We start from the raw sequence: 19,860 nt of genomic DNA on the forward strand, positions 1-19,860 counted from the left end.
GGAATCGCCTACGAGGCCATCCTGACCAGCGCGGCCCAGCGGGGCCAGCGCCCAGCAGGTATGGGGGCGCCGGGAGCGCAGGGAGGGGCGGGGGCTGCGCCGGGCTCCAGGAGCCGCCCGCTCGCCGCCCGCGCGCTCTGGACGGGTGCCTCACGAGCCCCCACGTTCCTCAACCACGAACTGAGAGGGTGCAGGCTCCCAGTCACATCTGCACCCAAATGCCAAAGCTCCCCAAAGCGCGAGTGTTTTCCGTAACTCAGTTGGTGGCAAAGTTGGACTTGAGCGTGAAGCGTTGGTCTTTATTTATTTATTTACACTCTCTTTCCTGCAGAAATGCAGATGACTGGAGACGGTGTGCCGCCCACTGCTGGCAGGTGCGCGCCACCTCACCTGCTCACAGCCGCACATTCAGAGGCGCTGATCCTGGGCCTGCAGGATCTCTCCGCCCCTGTCCTCATAGAGCTTGGGGGACTGATGAGATAATGGATGTGAAAGTCAGGATCTGCTTCCCGTTTGGCTTCTTCCAACATTTCTCCCAGGCCTCTTCATTCTAACACACACGCACTCATCGCAAGCACGCTCCCACAATTTTTTGTTTCGGTAAAGAGGTTCGTTACAGCGAGTGTTTTGTGTTGTTGTTGTTTGTTTTGTTTTGTTTTCTTTCTGTTCTTTCGAATCCGGTTGTGTTGATTTGGCAACCGAAAATAGAGCACGGTTTTAAACGCTCTTACATCCCCAGAATCCTTTCCATGGGCCTGACATCTTGAGCTTTAGGAACTTGCGGCGGGGAAGGGGGGTGTGGAGACGTGGAGGGAGGATGCACAAACATCTTTTTGACATCTGCCACCAGCTGGGTGGCAATATGGGAGATTCACTTCCTCTCTCAGGGTCTCAGTTTGTCCTCTGGCCCAAAGACGGGTGGAAAGGGTGAATGGATGACCCCCAACCCTTGTGCTCTGGTTCTTTTCTTGTCCTGATGTACTTGATGTCATGTGTGCCTGGACATGCCAGACTAGTCTGGATGCCCCAGGAAGGAGGCACGTCCCGCTCGGGGACTTCCTGGGTCTTCCACCACCAGGTCTTACTAAGTGAAAGAGCTCAGGATTTGGGCTAGGAGAGACTTAGCCCTGCTGACCTGCCAGCTGCTGAGGAATCCTTATGCTCTCAGCCCAGTGTCCTCCTGTGTAAAGGATTAGCGTTGTGAGCCTTCGACGAGGTGAGGCGTGGAAGCGCTTGGCACGTAGCAGGCGCCGCACGGAGGCAGACCCGGGTCGCATTTAGATCCCCTCTGGCGCCGCCTTCGCTTTGATTTCTGCAGAGCAGCCCGCCCCTCTGGCCATGGCGGGACAGGCATCTCAGGGTGAGGACACGCGCACCCAGATTCGCCCGGAAGGAAGGGGCACAGGGGGATCTTGCGCCCGGCGTCCCTGGGGCCAGGTGGCCAGCTTCTCCGGGGCAGATGGCTGATGCGAGCCTTACCCGGCGCCCTCCGTTCCCAGGCAGCTGCGGAGGCGCATTCCGGGGCCTTCCATATTCTCTTTCTCCTTCTTCAGCAGCAGTTACCGGGGAGTGAGGGGTGGGGACACACGTGATGGCGGGGTGGTGCTCGCGCCGGAGGAACCGGGCGTCCGCGGAGAGACCTGGGTATTGGTCGAGAGCTCAGCCTGCTCCCTCTTAGCCCTAATTCCCCGTGCGATCTCAACAAGAGGCTTGGATTCTGTCTCTCTTCCCCTGTGACCCTGCTTTATTCCAGTGTCATGTGTGGGTCTCCCCTGACCCTGTCCCCTACAAACTCCAGGGGTGGTGGAGCTGGTTCTCTCCCTGGAGAGATCCAGTCTGCTCTTAGTTTGAAGGCAGCCTTCTTTTTTAATAGATTATTTATTTATTTATTTATTTATTTATTTATTCACTTAAGCAGAGCAGAGAGGCAGAGACCCAGGCAGAGGGAGAAGCAGGCTCAGGCAGGGAGCCGATGCAGTGACTGGATCCAGGAACTCCCAGGATCATGACCTGGCAGGGCAGGTGCTCAACCGCTGAGCCACCAGGGGACCGAAGGCAGAATTTAGAGAAGAATTTCCTGAAAGTGAGCCTCCCTGCTCTTCCTTGCAGGAGGAGGAGCACCTACCCTTCCCTTCATTCACTCCTGACTAAGCATGAACTGGCTCCCACCTGCCTGCCAAGCATCTGATGAGGCACAGCGCCAGCCTGGAGAGCACCATCTGAGTCAGGAGCTCAGCAAGAGGGCAGATGCCTTCAGACCAGCGTGGCACAGGCCATTCGATAGAAAGGACACCCACGCTGCCGGTGCCGAGGCATGGGTGCAGGTGTGAGATGTGGACTTTGTGCCTTGCAGCTCCACTTCCCATCCTGTACTGCTGGGCTCTTGGGGAATGGGCAAGCCTGCCAGGCAGGGCCTCATGGACTCTCACCAGCAATGTGGACTTAATCCTGCAGCTGCTGGAAGATTCTCAGCAGAGAAGAGAGGGGGTTCAGAAAAGACCCCGTGGCTGGGACTTTGAGAATAGCAGAGACAGACCTCATGGTCTCCAGGCACAGTGATGACAGGAGATTTGGGAAGTCGATTCCCTGGAATCTAGTGGCCGCAGGGCTGAGGAAGGGTGGGAGAGGTCTGGAATGAGTCGCAGTCTCCCAGTCGCACCCGCAGACAGTGGTCTGTTTATTCGGCGCCAGGTCCAGAGCAGCAGCTGGAGAGAGGGGCTGCTGCCCAGCAGAAGGCCTCAGCATGGCCTGGCACATGGACCGGGGTGGGCAGAGTGCGTGGACGGGGCCGGGAACACCTGAGACAGCAGGCCCACCACATCTGGGTAATAGAAAAGGGGGAAGAGAAGCCCCAGAGGAAGGATAGGAAAAAGGAAGAACAGGAGAGTGCCTGTCCAGACACAAGAACGTCCAGAAGAAAGGAGAAGAGATAAAGGCCATTAAACATGATTGTAAAACGTGACTTGAGGTCAGCAGCCACCTTATCAGGAGCTGGTCAAGGGGGTTACTGAGGGCTCACACAGGGGCCAGAGGGATGAGGTAAGGACACCGGCTGGAGCGGGACAACTCAGGAGCTTGGCAGGGGAAGGAGAGATGCTTTGTGGCCAGAGGCAGGTGGAGGTCAAGGGGAGGCTCCAAATCTAAGCGAACGGTCAGGAGCCAGAAGAGTGGGAAGCTGAGGATGGTGAAGAGGTGGTTGGGGAGATGGGGCAGGAGAGAGGGCCAATCAGGTGGGGTGCCGGGCAGAGAGGAGGGACCCATTCCTCTGAGGCAGGGCAATGATCTGAGGTGGGAGGAGATAGATCAGGTGGGTGGGTCAGAGGTCGACCAGGACAAGGGGAGAGGGTGGCATGGGGGAGGAATCAGCAGAGGCAGGGACCACAGAGGAGAGAAGCCTCTGCACTGTGTGGCATTTTATAGCCTCGCATTCACCTTCCACTCAACTAACAGTAATGAGCACCTGCCGGGTGGCAAAGTGCTGGACCCTGGGGAGCCAAAGCATACACCTGACACGATCCTGTCCCAAAGGGGCTCGTGGTCCCATGGGCTTTCATCAAGGGCATCCCGCAGCAGCTAAAGGTAACCTGCTGGGTGTGGCCAAGCCTTTGGCCAGCCTTGTTCCCCCTCAGGACAGGACATGGAAGGCAAACAAGTATTCACTTTCCAAGCCCCCTGCGTGTCCCAGCGGTGGGCACGGCCAGGCAGGGAAGGAGGCAGGAATTCCCAGCCTCGTCCACCAGCCAGCACCCAGCTACCCAGGGCGCAGTGAGTAAGTTGACCAGGAGAGGCAGAGGCACACCTTCTGAGACTCTCTGCCCCCCCTCTAAGGGAGGAGAGGGGGCTCCTGAGACTCCTCCCCCGTGGTTGGGATGGTGGAGTGGGGAGGGGACCTGCTGACTTGGGGATTTCAGGGTGTGGTCACCATCCCACCCCAGGGCCTCTGAGGTGGGGCCCAGGTCGGCCCTTTGGAGGGGAGCCCGCCCCAGCCCGACATTGGCCACAGGGAAGGAGAGGTGGCCAGAGGCCTCAGCAGCCCCTATGGAGCCCAGCCGCCCCACTCACCTGAGAGGCAGCGACTAGAAGGAGCCTGGGGCCCTGGTTCCTGTCCTGTGCTGAGAACTGTGAGACCCCTCAACTCCCAATGGGGCCGGGAAGGCGGAGTCGTGCCGTAAGGCTCTCCATCTCTCCTCCTCTTCCCTGACTCCACCTGGTCTTTTCCTGCACTCATGCTGAAACTCCTGCCAGGTGCCTGGCGGGCAGGCACCTCACCCTCTCTCGGATCCCAGGCCTGGCACCCACCCCTTGGGACAGACTCCAAGAGCCGCCCCAGGCAGCGGTGTGATTAAGGCAAAGGAACTGGCCTTAGGGATCCTCCCACCTGGAACTCTTTGGGCCAGCCAGGGCGCCTCTAGGAGGAGCAGGGAGCTGAGGCGGGGGGTGGCAGCGCCTTGTCTGATGTCCTCCCAGCAACTGTCTTACCTCCCCCACCCACCCTTGGAGAACAGCAGCCCTGGGCTGGCCCGCTGGCTTTTCTTCACACACTCTTGACTCTTCCCCTCCCATGACTCACCTGCCCAGCTGACCTAGAGCCCACTGCCCCAGCCTCAAGGCCTGACCCATGAAAGAGCAGCCCTGCCAGCTCCCCTCCCAACCCAGCCCACATTCCTGCACCAGTAGTCTCCCCACCACACAGCTCCCAGGGCAGAAAGGAGCAACTCTAGGCCCCTGGCAGCCCCCATGGCTCTGTGGAGTCCCCTGGGTGATCTCCCCTGAACCTGAGCTCATGATTTTCCTCTCAGTCCCCAGCCCCCTGAGACGGGTCCACTGCCTCCCCACTTCCTTCCTGGAGCTGGACGGCCGGCTCTCACCAATCTGTTGTCTCTGCCTTCCTGGAGCTGTCTGTCCAGAGTGGGGAGGGCCAGGCCCAGCTGATGCAAAACATGGTCAGGTCGTGACTAGGGTCAGGGGGGACAGTTGAGGTGTGATTGGCGTTGAGGGAAATGGTGCTGCCAGGGACTGTTGGGCAGGAGGCATAGGGGTCCTGCTCATGCAGGAGGCCTCCTCAAATTGAGGAAGGATCGGTGTGGAGGGACTTGACAGCAGCCAGGCATGGGCAGAGCCTGCAGGACCTTCCGCCCAGCAGCCCAGGCTCTGGGCTCCTATGGGTCCTCGAGTGGAGGTCCACCGCATGGGCATTGGGGCGAGCAGGGCGTCCTCCTCAGGGCTTCCAAGTCCGTCTGGGCTGAGCACCACTGGGCTGAGGAAAGCCAGAGGAACCAAGAAAGGTGCCAGAGGGGGCCTTCCTGCCTCTGCTGCACGCAACTGAGTGCCTGAATCTTTCTAACCTGTAAATTACCTCTCCCCCATAAAAATAGCTTAGGAAGGGCTCTAGGGGAGGCTCCCCAGGTTAAGCATCTGCCTTGGCTCAGATCAGGATCCTAGTGTCCTGGGATCAAGCCCCGACAGAGAACTCTACTCTGCCTCCTATCCCCACTCTGGTAGTCATCTCTCTGTCTCAAATAAATAAATAAAATCTTTTTTTAAAAAATAGCTTAACGCCATTGCAAATTTCATGAATATGGGCAATCTCACTCTAATGACTATTAGAGGGAATCCTGGGTGGCTTGCGCTAGCGCCTGCCTTCCGCCTAAGGCGTGATCCTGGAGTCCATGATCAATCGTCCAGGTCAGGCTCCTGCATGCAGCCTGCTTCTCCTCTGCCTGTGTCTCCGCTCTCTCTCTCTCTCTTTGTCTATCATGAATAAATAAATAAATTCTTTTTTAAAAAATAATAATGACTATTAGCATTTTGCCTTCTTTTCATCCATTCTACTACTCTGTGGGAGAGTTTTTACAGACCCGGGCATCCCGACACTGACAATGGACTGCGATTTTTCACCTACTGCATGGATTCGTACATGGCAGGTGCCACTGAGAAACAAGGCATTCCCTATCAGGTAGTTTTCTGTCCCAGAAGAGAGATGGGCTAGCAGACCCACAGGACTATCTGTGGCAGGGTGCCTGCAGGATGCCTGTGGAGTGCGCTGGAGGAGCTGTCCCCAGAGTCCCCAGAATCCCGCAGTCACTAGAGAAACTTTAGGATTGCCTCCTGCAAGGAAGGGGAACAGCAGCTGAACCGGGAGGTTCCTACCATTCAGCCTCCTCCTGAAACCCTCTGGACCTACCCGTCTAGGGGCAGACTTTTTTCTCATCAACGGAGTGGCTTTCACGTTTTCACTCCTTCTTGTTCACTTTGGCCATTTTGTGTCTTTTCCTAGGAAAGATTCATTTTTCCTAGATTTGCAAAATCTCCATTTTTAAATTTCTCTATGGATTCCTGACCGAAGAAATAAATGGTTTTTCTAAGTTTTCATAGTGAAAAAATCGAATATTTTCCATCTAGACATAAGGTCTGGTATACATTGCAAGTGATCGATTATGTATTGAAACCTGTGTTTCCTTTGTAGACTTCTGTTTGTTTTTGTCTTTTTACCTACAGCCAATAGAGGTTTATTACATCTCTCGCTCAGATTTTCTGTGAAAGATCTTGTTACTTTAGCAGGTTTTGCTTTTTTTTTTTGTGATTTATTTGTTCATGAGAGACCTGAGAGAGGCAGAGACAGGCAGAGGGAGAAGCAGGCTCCTCTGGGCGATGGGACTCCAACCCTCTAATCCCAGAACTCGGATCACGCTACTCATCACACCCTGAGCCAAGGGATGCTCAACCACTGAGCCACCCAGGCATCCATGCAGTGGTTTTTTTTTATATTAACTACAAATCCCTGCAGGCATGCAGATTTGACTGTCAACTGGCACTCATGAGCTGGTTTATTCATCCCCTGGTGTCCCTCTTTACCCTGTGGTGGGCCAACCTTGAATCACCATCTTGCTGTTACAAGCAGGGCCACTCTTTCTATTTTATTGGGTTTATTTCTACTCCTGCTGGTATCTCTCAGTATCCTTCTATATTCAACATTATCATGTTTTACGTCTATTTCTATATATCTCCTACCACTGAATTTGGAACCAAACTGACTGTCTTTTGTTGGGATAATGACTCTTTTCGAAATCCTTAACGGGTTTCTTTTCCCCCTTCAATCAGGTTGCTCCTGATTGTCCTGTCCTCTGCTGTCCTCATCCCCTTGCATTATCTTGGGCTTCCTGCTTTTCCCCTTGCGTGCTCCTGACTAAACATCCCCTCCAGGATGTGCAGAGATGCTTTTCTTACCATCACTCCTCCCTGAAACTCATAAACCCCGTCAGTCTCCGGATAGCCGTGGGTCTTTTTTCAGCTTAGAGAAACTTTTTGCATGAGTATTGGGTCTTTGCCTTTTCTTCTATTGCATTAGCTCTTGATCTGCTCCAGCTTGGTTAGCTTTGCCCCCTCTATGTCTTGCCTTCTGTAATAAGTCTGAGATATTTCTCCTGCTTTCTCTTCCAGGCACAAATTTGAGTCTGGAAAGGGACTGTCCTCACTCTCAATGAGTAGTAAATGATATATTTTAAATTCTAAAGTAGTAGTCTTTTTTTCTTTTAGTGTCTTACTGAATCTCCTGAAGATTTCCTTTGTTGTTGTTCCAGTAGTCACTGTGTTTCCAGCCTTCTATCTTGTAATAGCAAGATTTTTTTAAAAATTAGATAATGTACTTTCAAGGTTTTTTAAAAATCAAAGAATAGGTGCCTGGGTGGCTCAGTGGTTGAGCGCCTGCCTTTGGCGCCAGGTAGTGATCCTGGGATCTCGATACAGTCCCACATCAGGCTCCTCGGAGCCTGCTTCTTCCTCTGCCTGTGTCTCTTCTTCGTGTGTGTCTCTCATGAATACATAAATGACATTCTTTTAAGATTTTATTTATGTATTCATGAGAGAACACAGAAGAGAGGCAGAGACAGGCAGAGGGCAGAAGCAGAGACCCATGCAGTGAGCTCGAAGTGGGACTCGATCTTGGGTCTCCAGGATCACACCCTGGGCTGAAGGTGGCACTAAATGCTGAGCCACCGGGGGTCTGAAATCTTTAAAACATAAAATAAAATAAAAGCAATATTAAAAAGTATATAATAAAACATCCCACACACACCTGCTTCTGCCCTGTTCTCTCCATCAACTCATAAGTCACCACTTTTCTAATTCTTTCTTGATTCTGCCAGAGTTTCTTTATGCAAACACAAACCTGTTGAAAACACATTGATTACTTGCTTTCTGTCTCTCTTCCGTAAAGGTAAATGCAGTACAACACATCTTGTTTTTCTTTTGCCTTTTTGATTTCAATATTTACTGGAGTCTGTGCAGAGAGAGTATCAGTCTCTTCCTTAGAGCTACGGTTTTCACTGCGGATGTATCAGAAATTCTTCAACCGGTCCGGTGATGGGCCTTGAATCGTTCCCATCTCTTGCTATTATGCACAATCCTGAATAGATAATCTTCTCCCCACGCAGAGATAAATCAAGGATAAATCCCAGAAGCAGGATGCTGGGTGGAAGGATAAACGATGGATATTTGTTAAATTTTGCCAAATTGCTGTCCCTTTCCTGGGGGCTTATACCAATTTATATCTCACCAACACAAATGTGAGTGTCTGATCCCCACAGCCTTGCCACAACCAGGTTGTCAACAAGATGTCGTTTCCTGCTGATCCATATAGAAATATATGATTTTAGGATAGCTTGAATTTGCATTTCTTTCAGGAGTATCTTTTCTTCATCTTCTCATAGATTTAAGGACTGTTTGTTTCTCCTTTTCTGTTAACAACCTGTTCAGAGCAGTGCTCATTTTTCCATTGACTTATTGGTCTTTTACTTATTGGTTATTAGGAGGTTTTCATAAGAAGGAAAAAGCCCTCTATCTCTTAAGGAGTGTCATGTAAGTTTCTCTTCTGACTTTGCTATGTTATTTCTTGGCTACTAAATGAATAAGATGATTATGCTTAAATGTATATTTGAGAGTTTGAGCTCTGCTTTTTTGTTTGTTTGGTTTGGTTTGGTTTTAGATTTTATTATTTATTCGAGAAACACACAGAGAGAGGCAAAAAGACAGGAGGGAAGCAGGCTCCCTGCAGGAGAGCCCAATACAGGACTCAGTCCCAGGACCCCGGGATCACTGCTGAGCAAAGGCAGATGCGCAACCACTGAGCCACCCAGGTGCCCTTCTGCCTTTTTATTTTTCAACATAATTTTGCTTATGTTTTTTCTCTTTAAGTATTTTTATGGTTTCGCTTTTTATGTCTGAATCTTTGATCTATTTGGGGGTATATCCAGTGGACAGAGTAAGATGTCAACAACCACCTTTAATTATTTTCTGGATGGCATCCACCTTCCTTTCTGCCACCTTTTACTGACAAACCCTCTTCCTACCGGATTGGTGATTGGTCTTTAGCACGCCTGACCCTGCTGTATTAGGGTCTTGCAAGCCCAGGTAGATTTGGTTGTTCTCTTTGCTCCACCTCTCTCCAGCCACTGTCCTGTAGGAGGAGTGGGGTTTATGTGTCTTTTCTCACTGGGATGAGCTGTTGAAGTGTCCCCACTAGCGCGCGCCTCAGAGCAGAGAATGGTGGTCTCTGCCAGTGGGCCAGCCAGGCTGGGCAGCCTCTTCTAAGACACCATCAAGAATTCTCCCTGCCTGCTGCCTCCTCGGCATCCCAGCCTGTTGGGCAGAGAGTGCTGAGCCCACCTGTTTGACTCTCGTCAGCTCCTAGGGGTCACCCTGCTTTCCCCTAGGGTCCCCATGGTGGCCTGGTCTCTCCCGGGGTCTCCTGGGGTTCCAGCTTCTATCTCAGGCCCTCACTCCGGCCAGCCAGCCCTTTCCAGGAGCTGGCACAGCTTCCTTGAGGGTAGCGTCCAGGAGAAGAGAAGAGCAGGACATGTTTGCTGCCATGTTCCAGATTTCCCAGAGCCAGAGCTGCGCTCAAAGGAGAGAAACTACGCGTACCAGGGGGAGAGCTGGAAGGGCCTGTCTTTCTGGATAAGAAAGCTGAAACCTTGAGTAGTAACACACTGAGAATCCAGAAGAGTAAAGTTTAAGGGAGGTTTTCTCCTTTTATTATGAAAAATTTTTAAAGATTTTATAATTTATTCATAGAGACAGGACACAGAGAGAGGCAGAGGGAGAAGCAAGCCCTCGGGGAGCCCATGGGACTCGATCCCAGGACCCAGGATCATGACCTGAGCCAAAGGCAGGTACTCAAGCACTGAACACCCAGGTGTCCCTTATGAAGATTTTCAAATGCAAAAGAAGTAAAAAGAACTATTATAATTAATATAATTTACATATACCTTATTATCAGATTAACAATTTTTGTCAGTTAGTTCTCTCTCTCTTTTTCTTTTGTTTAAAAAATAAATTCGAATTTATCCTATCTCATCCTAAAAACTCAGCCTTCCAGCGTCCTGTAATGATCTTTTTCATTTATTTATTTTATTTTATTTATTTATTTATTTGAGAAGATGACTGAGGAGGAGAGAACATGACGAAGGGAAGAGGCAGAAGGAGGGGAGGCTCCCCTGGAGCAGGGAGCCCCATGCGCCGGATCTCAGGATCAAGCACCGTGGGCCAAAGGCAGACGCTAACCAGCTGAGCTTCTGAGGTGCCCACGAGCCGCATCTCTTAAAAATGTTTTTTCGATAACCACAATACTATACCCATTAATATATCTAACAAAATTAATATTAGTTCCTTCATATCAGCAAGATCCAGCTCAGTCAAATGTCCCTCATTGTCCTAAAACAAATCTCTCATAGTCACTTTGCTTGAAACAGAATCATTAGACCATGCATCTCATTTGTCTCTTAAATCTCTCTTGCTGGTCTCCCTCCTTCCTCCTGCCTGGGGACCAGAGTGGTAGCCCCATAGGACATCTATTCTAGATTTGAATTTCTGCTTCCTTGGGTTGCCATGTTCCCTAGCCCCTGTGTTACCTGGGGACTGATAGGTCCGAAAGGCTGAGCTGGTCCCCAGCCTCTCTACTCCAGTCTCTGCTGTCAACCAAGAGGGGCACCTGGATGGTCTGTGAGTTGATGCTTTCGTTGGGCTGCGATCCGTGAACTGGGGACTAAGTCCTCTAGGCCGCCTGCAGGGAGCCTGCTTTCCCTCTGTCTGTGCTCTGCCTCTCTCTGTGTCTCCCGTGAATAAATAAAATCTTAAAAAAAAAAAAAGAAAAACAAAAACAAGATGATGCCAAGATGGGAAGGAGGAGGGGAGGAAGGTGAACTTGGTTTCTGGGATATGCCAGGAGTTACAAGGACCCCCAGGACTCACCTGGTTTTGCTCCTGGAGATTCTGCAAGTTAGCTTGCTGATCCGGGCTTGGGTCGACAGGAGTGAGAAGCAAATGGGAGACCCAGGTCAAGGAGTTAAGCGGAGGGAGAGAGCATGGCTCACAGCCCAGGAGGCACCAGAGGGTGAGAGGGAGAGGCCTAGTGAACTAAGTCCCGAGGAGAGTCAGACCTCTGCGACCACTGCTCATCAAAGGACTGAGACCCCCGGGCAGTGGGCTGGGATGGAAGCAGGAGGCAGAACACACACACACCTTCAACAGGCTCCTGAAAGGAGGAGGATGAGCCCATGAGGCAGGACATTTTCTTTTAAGATGGAGAGACTGTGAATTTGTTGCACAAAGGGCTGCAGCATCAAGTGGGAGGGTTAGGAGGTTTGTGGAGAGGCAGCTTCTGAGCAAGAGGCAGTGATCCTCAGGGGCCCATATCTGGAGGCCCTCTGACGGGGGGAACCTGGTCCCTCCAGTGGGGGAAGTGAGGAGGTGCGGTGGGTACAGGTGCAGAACATTTGGAGGGACAGGCCCTGTCCATCTCTTTCCCTCGGTTGGCTCACGATGACAGCCTTGCACGCCAGCAGTTTCCTTGACAGACGGTTTCTGATTCCTCCTGGGCGTCAGCCAGCCTTATCCAGAGACAGAGCATGGCAGTGGCAAAGGGGCTCCCCCCACCCCACCTACCCGAGAGCAGGCCGCACACAGTCCCATGAGGTCACCAAGAGGCTGAGGGGCAGAGTCCAGAGCGAGGGCACTCAATCGAACCCAGAACCAAAACGGAAGTGTCACCCGCTTTCCTTCCGTCCTCGAGTGTAGAGGTAGTGTGGATCCGGGGCAGGCTTGACGCCTCCACAGAAGCCAGCCCTGGGAGGGGAGAGAATGACAGCACCATTCATGGATAAAGAAACAGAGTGCGAGAGATTCAAGGGGCTGCCCGGGGAGAAGCTAGGCACCGCGAGCACAGCCATTTCTCTGAATCCTGCGTCATTCTCCCCGCCCTTTAATCAAATGATGATGCCTCTGCTCTAAACCCCACAGAGGAACACTGACTCGCTACTGTGTCTGTCGCAGGCTTGCAGGCCGGAGTAAGGTTCATATGAGCCTCACCTGGGCGTTTAGTACAAAACGAGGGTCTGAGCCCGGCCCAAACCTGTTCAACAGACTCTGGGACAGTCCAGGCGTGGTTCCTCTGTTCGAGGGGACCCCAGTCTCACTGCACATCAGTGGACTTGTGGCTCAGGGCTGGGGGTGGGTACAGGAGGCCGACCTGTCCTGGAGATCGCGTGCCCAGGGGGAAGGACGCCAGCTCTGGGCACCCCCAAAGGCTCCCTGAGGCAAAGATCACAACCATCCTCCACTCTCTCCTGCCAGCCTCAGGCACTGAAGTCAGAAAGGATGGTCCCACCCGCAGCCCCCCTGAGCCGTCTCTGGGCTCAGTCACTGGTTTGCAGGCATTTCTTTGCCTCTGGTTCAGAGAGCTGATAGGATTTTTCTGGTTGCACAAGCCTCCTGTGGTGGTTTTGGGAGAAGGGGTGAGGACAGGCAGCCGGCTTGTTCTGTCCCCTCCTCCACCGTGTGCCTCTAGAGGGCCAGGCCAGGTGGAGACATGCTGAGGGAGGAGGACACCACTGGGGAGCTGCTGTGGTCACACCTCCTCTTGCTGAGGGGAAGCCTAGACTGGAAGCCTGAGGAACCAAGCTCCTTGACCAGCAAGAGCAGGCCAGAGCTGTGTGGGTTTGCTCAGCCCTGTGGTGGGGGGCCAGACCCTGCGAAGACCCGCAGGCTGGGGGCCCAGCTTCTAAGAGGAGGAACAGCACGTGGGCTGCCTTTCGTATGTCCCAGTCTCCTGTAATGTCACCTGGTTCCTGCCACAGGAAAGACCCTGCTCCCTAGTTTCCAGCGGGCAGTGCTAGGGCCTGGTCCCCACACCCATGGTCCTCTCTCTCTCCTTCCCCAGCTCCTGCCTGCTGCCAGCTCAGAGTTTTCCGCCTTCCCATTCTCTGGGCCTGGCTCCATCTCTCCTGGTGACCTATTTTGCATGTGGCCATGTCTCCCCAGGGGGGGCAGTGGGATGTCCATTGTGTGTGACAAGTGGGAGGACCCAGGCCTCTCTGCCCTCAGTGTTCCAGGTTCTGAGTCCCACCTGGGATGGGAGGAGCAATACAGGAGCTTGGAGGGCAGAGTAGGGCATGAATCCCTGGCTTGTTCTGGATGCGGCTAGCCCAAAGGGCCCACACTCCAAATCTACACCACGCCTGGCTCTCCTTGGGTGTCCTCTCTGGCCACAGTGGGTGCAGGGAAGAGTGGTCTGGGGGGGCATGGGCAGGGAGGAAGACCAGGGCTGGGGACAGGAGGGTTACTGGAATGGAAGAGCAGGAGACAATGGGTCTGGGATCCGGTGGAAGGAGTCGAGCCTGAAACAGAGAGAGAACAGGCCAGGGGAAGCTTTTTGGTGTAAGGAGGTAGCCCTGTCCCCTTCTCCGGTCCTTAGAGAGTGGGGGACAATACTTGTTACGTATTAGACACCCAGGCGAGGTGCATGCGTGATCTTGGAGCGAACCGGAGGGGACAGGCCCAGCAGCGTAGAGTGGACTGTGGGTGGTCAGAATCCTCCTGTCCTCTGTGAGGCTGCAGAACTCCAGACACTGACTCCATCTGAGTACAGCCTGGACCCCTTCCTCTTGACACGTTGCCCCCCGCCCCGGCACCCCACACACAAGCTTCCTCTTCCCCATCGCCCTGGGCACTGGGGGAGGAGGCCACCTCATGTCCTGGCTCCGCCAGCCTGGGGCCCCAGCACCAACTGCCCCCCGTCCTCTCCCAGCTGTTCTGGCCTCCCCTCCCCAACCCTTCTTTGGCGCCATCCTGCCTCCCGGCTGTATCTGCCCTGGGATCTGCACTCGCCGGTGATCAGAGTATGGAGAGGGGCGCTTCCTGGACACATAGAAACACCCCCGACCTAAGACATCCCCCACTCACCCCACCCTCCCCCACAGCAGGCAGCCTCTCTGTCTCAGGCAGCACGCAGCCCTGAAGGAAATGGGCTGGAGCTAGCCTCCGCCATCTCAAAGCACTCTCTTGTTTCCTGTTGCCTTGTGCCACCCTGGGTGTCCTTGGTCACCCCCTAAAGCCTGCCCAGGCTCGTCCCAGCAGCTCTGAGGGCAGGATGGTGGACATGATTGCCAGCTGCACAGGAGGCGGAGTCACAGGCCCTGGGTGGGGACAGGTAGGGGGCCGTGGCATTTGGGGCAAGCTCAGCCTCCGGGGGACGGCGAGGGCCCTCTGGACTCAGGTTCGCTAGTGGGCTCTGTCCTGGCCCTCTCAGGGGCGCTGAGCGCTTCGGAGCAGGACATCTCTAGACTTGGGGACTCCTCCCTGCTTTCCTCTTCTCTTGCCAAGGCCTTCACCTGCCTGGGAGGGCTGCAGGGGGACCCTGAGATGGTGATCAGCGCAGGGACAGAGGCAGGCCTGCCACCCGCTTCGGTGGCAAGGGAGGGCTCGCGGGCTGGGCAGCTGGGCGTGGTGAGAGCCAGAGCCCTTCTATGCTGGCGTCTCAAAGAGTCACACTGGCTGGCTGCTGCCACTATGGAAATCAGGGCCTCTCAGTCCTGGGAAGCGCCAGGCATGACCAGCTCTGGCTCCTGAGGTCCTAGTCAGGGTGAGATGTTGTTGAGACCTGGGCGACAGTGGTGGGGCACCCCCTGGGGGTGTGGGAGGAGGCACACCCATTCAAGAAGAGGAAAGGTCCTGAGGTCTGAAGCAGAAGCAGGAATGGTGCTTCAAGGTGAGCCTTAATGTGTTCCAGTGTAGCACTGGAGAGGGGTCTGGCGCCACACTGTGGAGTGTTTCAGCTTACAGGGCCAAGGGAAATGAAGACTTCAACCGGTGAACAATACAAAGGCTTCATGTAGAGAGGGCTACACCCTACAATGGTGGAGCAGTAAAATAGGAGGAGCCTGGCTCCCTGACACATGAACCACCAAACTAGCCCTGGATTACAGTACTTAACCAGATCATTATATGAGAGATCAGTAAGCTTCTTTTTTATTTAACCCACTGCTGTGTTGGGTCTCTACTACAGTGGCTGAACCTATAGCCTAATAAAGGTTAACCAATAACGTTATAACCAATAACGTGTATTGGTTATCTTTCGCCACAACAATGCTAACTAATAAACCATCCCCAAACTCAGTGAACTGGAATACCGGTTCTCACAGGATGGCTGGTCCAGCTGTACTTGAATGCTCTGCTGGCTGGGTCAGCACTGCTTCTCCGTGCTAGTCTGCAGATCAGCAGGGCTAGCTAGCTCTTTTCCACCTGGGTGGGCTCTGGGGCCCAGGCTGAAGAGGCAGCGGCAACCCGAGGGAAGCATATGAGGCCAACCAGAAACTTCATTGGGCCTCTCCAAGCCTAGACACAGAACTGTCATACTTTCATTTCTGCCTAGTCCATGGGTCCAAGTAAGTCACATGGCCAATCCCCGAGCCAGGGGACAGGAAAGTACACTCTGCCCACAGAGAGACACAGCAAGAGTGTGGGTGCAGGGAGGGCCAATAATCCTGTCTACTCAGGATGTGACTGAGTCCTGGTTTAGAGACTACACACCAAGGCCCCGCTCTTCTAGGTGTCCCTGTAAATGCAACAGAGTGAAAGATAGCACCCATCAATGTGAAGGCCCCACCGCAGTTATCTGTTAGGTCAGGAACCCTGACGAGGCAAGAATCCCATCTTCCTCTCCCCAATGCCTAGTAGCGGACCCTGCCCACGTGATGCCTCAGGGATCTTACTGGATGAATTTTAGACCATTTCTTCATTCTCCACATATGATTTCCTTATGAAATACAGACTGACCTCCTAAAGGTCAACACATAGTACTATGAGTTTGCCCCATAGCCTGCATAGGGACTGTGCCATTAGGAGCAGGAATTTGTACCTAGATCCTGTCTACACCAAAAACTGTATCCACTGCCTCCTACAGGGACCTCCAGAAGTAAGGGCTTCTACAAGTTAAACATCAAAACAGGGTAGTGAGGGGAGCCTGGGTGGCTCAGTTGGTTGAGCGATCTTACCTTAGGTCATGATCTCAGGGCCTGGGATCAGCCTGTGTGGAGCTCTGCACTGAGTGGGGAGTTTCCTTGAGGATTTTCTCTGTCCCTCTACCCCTCCCCTGACATTCTCTCTCAAAATACATAAATAAATAAATGAATGAATGGATCTTAAACAACAGGGTAGTGAAATTTCTTTCTCTATAGGTCTTTTGAAACTGGAAAGATTCTGATTGCCTGAAATATCTTCAGAGGGAGGCTGTCAAAAGGCACGACTCTAGTGGGGGATCTGCATGGGCTTGGGACAATTTGAAGAACAGTGAAATTGACCATCAGAGCTCCCATGGCTCCACAAGGTCCCTGGCCCCCTCATCATCTGTTTTGCTAGATCTCAGGGCAAAAGCAGAACTGGCCCAAGATGCTCTACCTTAATGCTGCCTTTCCCTGCAGACTTCTCACTGCAAAGGAGAACCACTTGAAGAGAGCCAGGATAAATCCTAAAGAATGCCACCATCACCACTGAATTCCAGACATGGGCATGTGGGTGGAAAATATATTTTAGGGCAGTGACTCATGGTAAGTTGCTTCCTCCAGTCCCTAAATGGTACTATTCAATGTCAAGCTACCTCAGGCTCTGGCTGATAAAAGCAGAGGGAGAGGGAACCTAGTGTCGTGAGCTGTGCTGGTCAGGATACATATACATATACATATACATATACACATACACATACATATACACATACATATACATATACACATATACATACGTAAATATATACATACATAGACGTTTTGTATAACTTGCCCAAATTTATGAAGACCATATGTATCAGTCACTGCTCTGTACGCTCCAAGTGAAAGAAATCCAACTAAAATATGTTTGAACCAAAAATGTCATACAGTGAATTAGCTTATATAACCAGGAAGCCTAAGTACTTAAAGCTGCCTGCATCTAGGGTTCAAACAAGTCATCTTCTCCCCATCTATCCCTCAACTGTGCTTTCCTTTGGCTTCAGGCTCTGAAGGACGCAGACTCCAAGACTGCAAACATGGTCATTCATCATTCTAACTCTACACCAAAGTAGAGAAAGCCCATCCTCAAAAGTCATCTTTTTGGGTTGCTTGGAGCTGTATCTTGGAGGCGAACAATAGTTACATAATCACAATTCTGTAAACACTATCAATTATCAGGAAAGAGTGGCATAACTAAACCCCAAGAACGGACAGGGGTGTTAAAGAACTAACTCCTTGCCTGTGATAATAGGAAGTCCACAGACAGTGTCTAAAATGGATAAATCCAAAGCTAGAATTACCAAGATAGGTGGGGAGATAAGCACCAGAAGATTCAGCTAGAAGTAAGCATGCCCAGTGAGCTGGCTCAGGAGGGAAGGTGGGGATGGTCAAGGGGAAGAAACTGCTGTGGGTCATTATGTTTCCTCACCATTTGATGTCATACTATTTGAACTGTAAACTATATATAATAATAATAACTATTGGGGAATTTTAAAAATTCATTATTTTTGTCCAGCTTTATTGAGGTATAATTGACAAATTAATAATTAGAAAGAGAGCCAGGATAAATCCTAAAGAATGCCACCATCACCACTGAATTCCAGACATGGGCATGTGGGTGGAAAATATATTTTAGGGCAGTGAAGATGACTAGCTATAGGGCACCTAATTCTAATTGCCATATTTTAAAAGAGTGGGAAGAACCAACTTCCTACAACAGAATCCAGGGGGAACATTAGCTATTCCACTTTTGAGAGAAATGGTTGCATTAGTCCTTGTTTGATGACTTTAGTCAGCTGCCAAGTAAGGATATATCTGGGGTTCAAATAAGAAAGCCTCTCAAAAAATGGAAAAAAAAAAAAAAAAAAAAAAAGCTCCCACTCCAGTGTTCAGAAAGCAGTTAAAAACAGATCTGACTGGATTGGGAAGGTGAGAATTAGCCCAAACTATAATAATAATATAGCTAGTCTTTTTTTTTTTATTTAAGATTTTATTCATCCAGGACTGCCCAGTTGGCTCAGCGATTTAGCGCCGCCTTCAGCCCAGGGCGTGATCCTGGAGTCCCGGGATCGAGTCCCAAATCAGGCTCCCTGCATGGAGACTGCTTCTCCCTCTACCTGTGTCTCTCTGCATCTGTGTGTGTGTGTGTGTGTGTGTGTGTGTGTGTGTGTCTCTCATGAACAAACAAAATCATTAAAAAAAAATATTTATCCATTTGAGAGAGCAAGTGAGGGCACGAGCGAGGGTGGGGGCACAGGGGAGGGGCAACAGACTCCCCACTCAGTAGGGAGCCTGTTGTGGGCTGGACCCCAGAACCCTGGGATCATGACATGAGCCCAAGGCAGAGGCTTAACCAACTGAGCCACCCAGGTGCCCTATAGCTAGTCATCTTCAAGTGCTTCCAGCAGGCCAGAAACTCTCCTAAGGATATTATCTTAATCCTCAGGTCAACTGATATTTTCCCCAATTTACAGATGAGGAACTGAGGCTCAGATAGTTTTGGGAACTTACCTGAAGTCACACCCTCTGGCCCCTCTGCCTGAGGCTAGGAGGCCATAGTGTGTTGTGCCTTTACTTCTGTTTTCTAATTGCCAATCTTCAGGGCTATATCTCAAGGGGCCCGTGAAAACCATAGCTTCACATTGCTTGGTTGTCCTGAACGCCCACACTAGTGTAGGGAAGGTCCTGTAAACAGTATGGGGTAGAGCTGGTGTTCAAACCTAAGCATTACCGCCTACCAAGCCCACTTGCTCTGCCACTGAACTATGTTAACTCTCTAATTAGAATTAGAGTTGGGTGAGAGTCCTCCCTCTACCATTTATTTATTAGTTCTGAGGCCCTGGGACCCCAAGTTACTTAGCCTCTCTCTGAAGCCTGTTTTCTTATCTGTGCTATTGAAGATAACAATGGCAACCTACCTTCCCAGTGGTTGACAAGGACCAATCACAATTCCTATCTAGCAAACAATAGAAGCTTCTCTTTTGCCCAAATGTTAATAATCCCTTACCCCTCAGCTCCTAAAATAAGACAAAGGTTCTTATGTTTTCTTATGCTTTGGATCCGCTGGTGCTGAGGGCAGAGGACAGCAGAGGTGGTTAGGCCTAAATTCTTGGACCCCATCCCAGAGTGACTCTCCAGGGAAGGGATGGGGTTCAGGAATCTACACCTTGGACCTGTCTGCAGGGAATTCAGATACCTGCAGTTCTCCTACCTGGCTTTTTAAATAAGTCTGTGGAGTTCTTGAAATCTAAGCTGACAGACCAGTGGCCTGTGAGCTGAGTTTGCTAGTGTTTGAGCCCTTCCTGCACAGGCCTCCAGCTGTGTCTGCATCCTTCCTTTCCCCCCTCATCCAATCTGTCTTTATCTCCCCTCCCATCCTAGCCCCATCCCCTTACTCTGTTCTTAAGTCCAACTTCCTCTCCACTCTTGGGGACCTCCCCTGAGCTCAGCCTGCACTCCTACCCACCAGCCACTTCTCTGCCAGTCTCTTCACCTGCAATGCCCCTTCCTCTATCCACCTGCAAGACTCAGATAAAAGCTGCCTCTT

This window comes from Canis lupus, chromosome 9 (assembly GCF_003254725.2).
Source record: "Canis lupus dingo isolate Sandy chromosome 9, ASM325472v2, whole genome shotgun sequence".
NCBI lineage: Eukaryota > Metazoa > Chordata > Mammalia > Carnivora > Canidae > Canis > Canis lupus.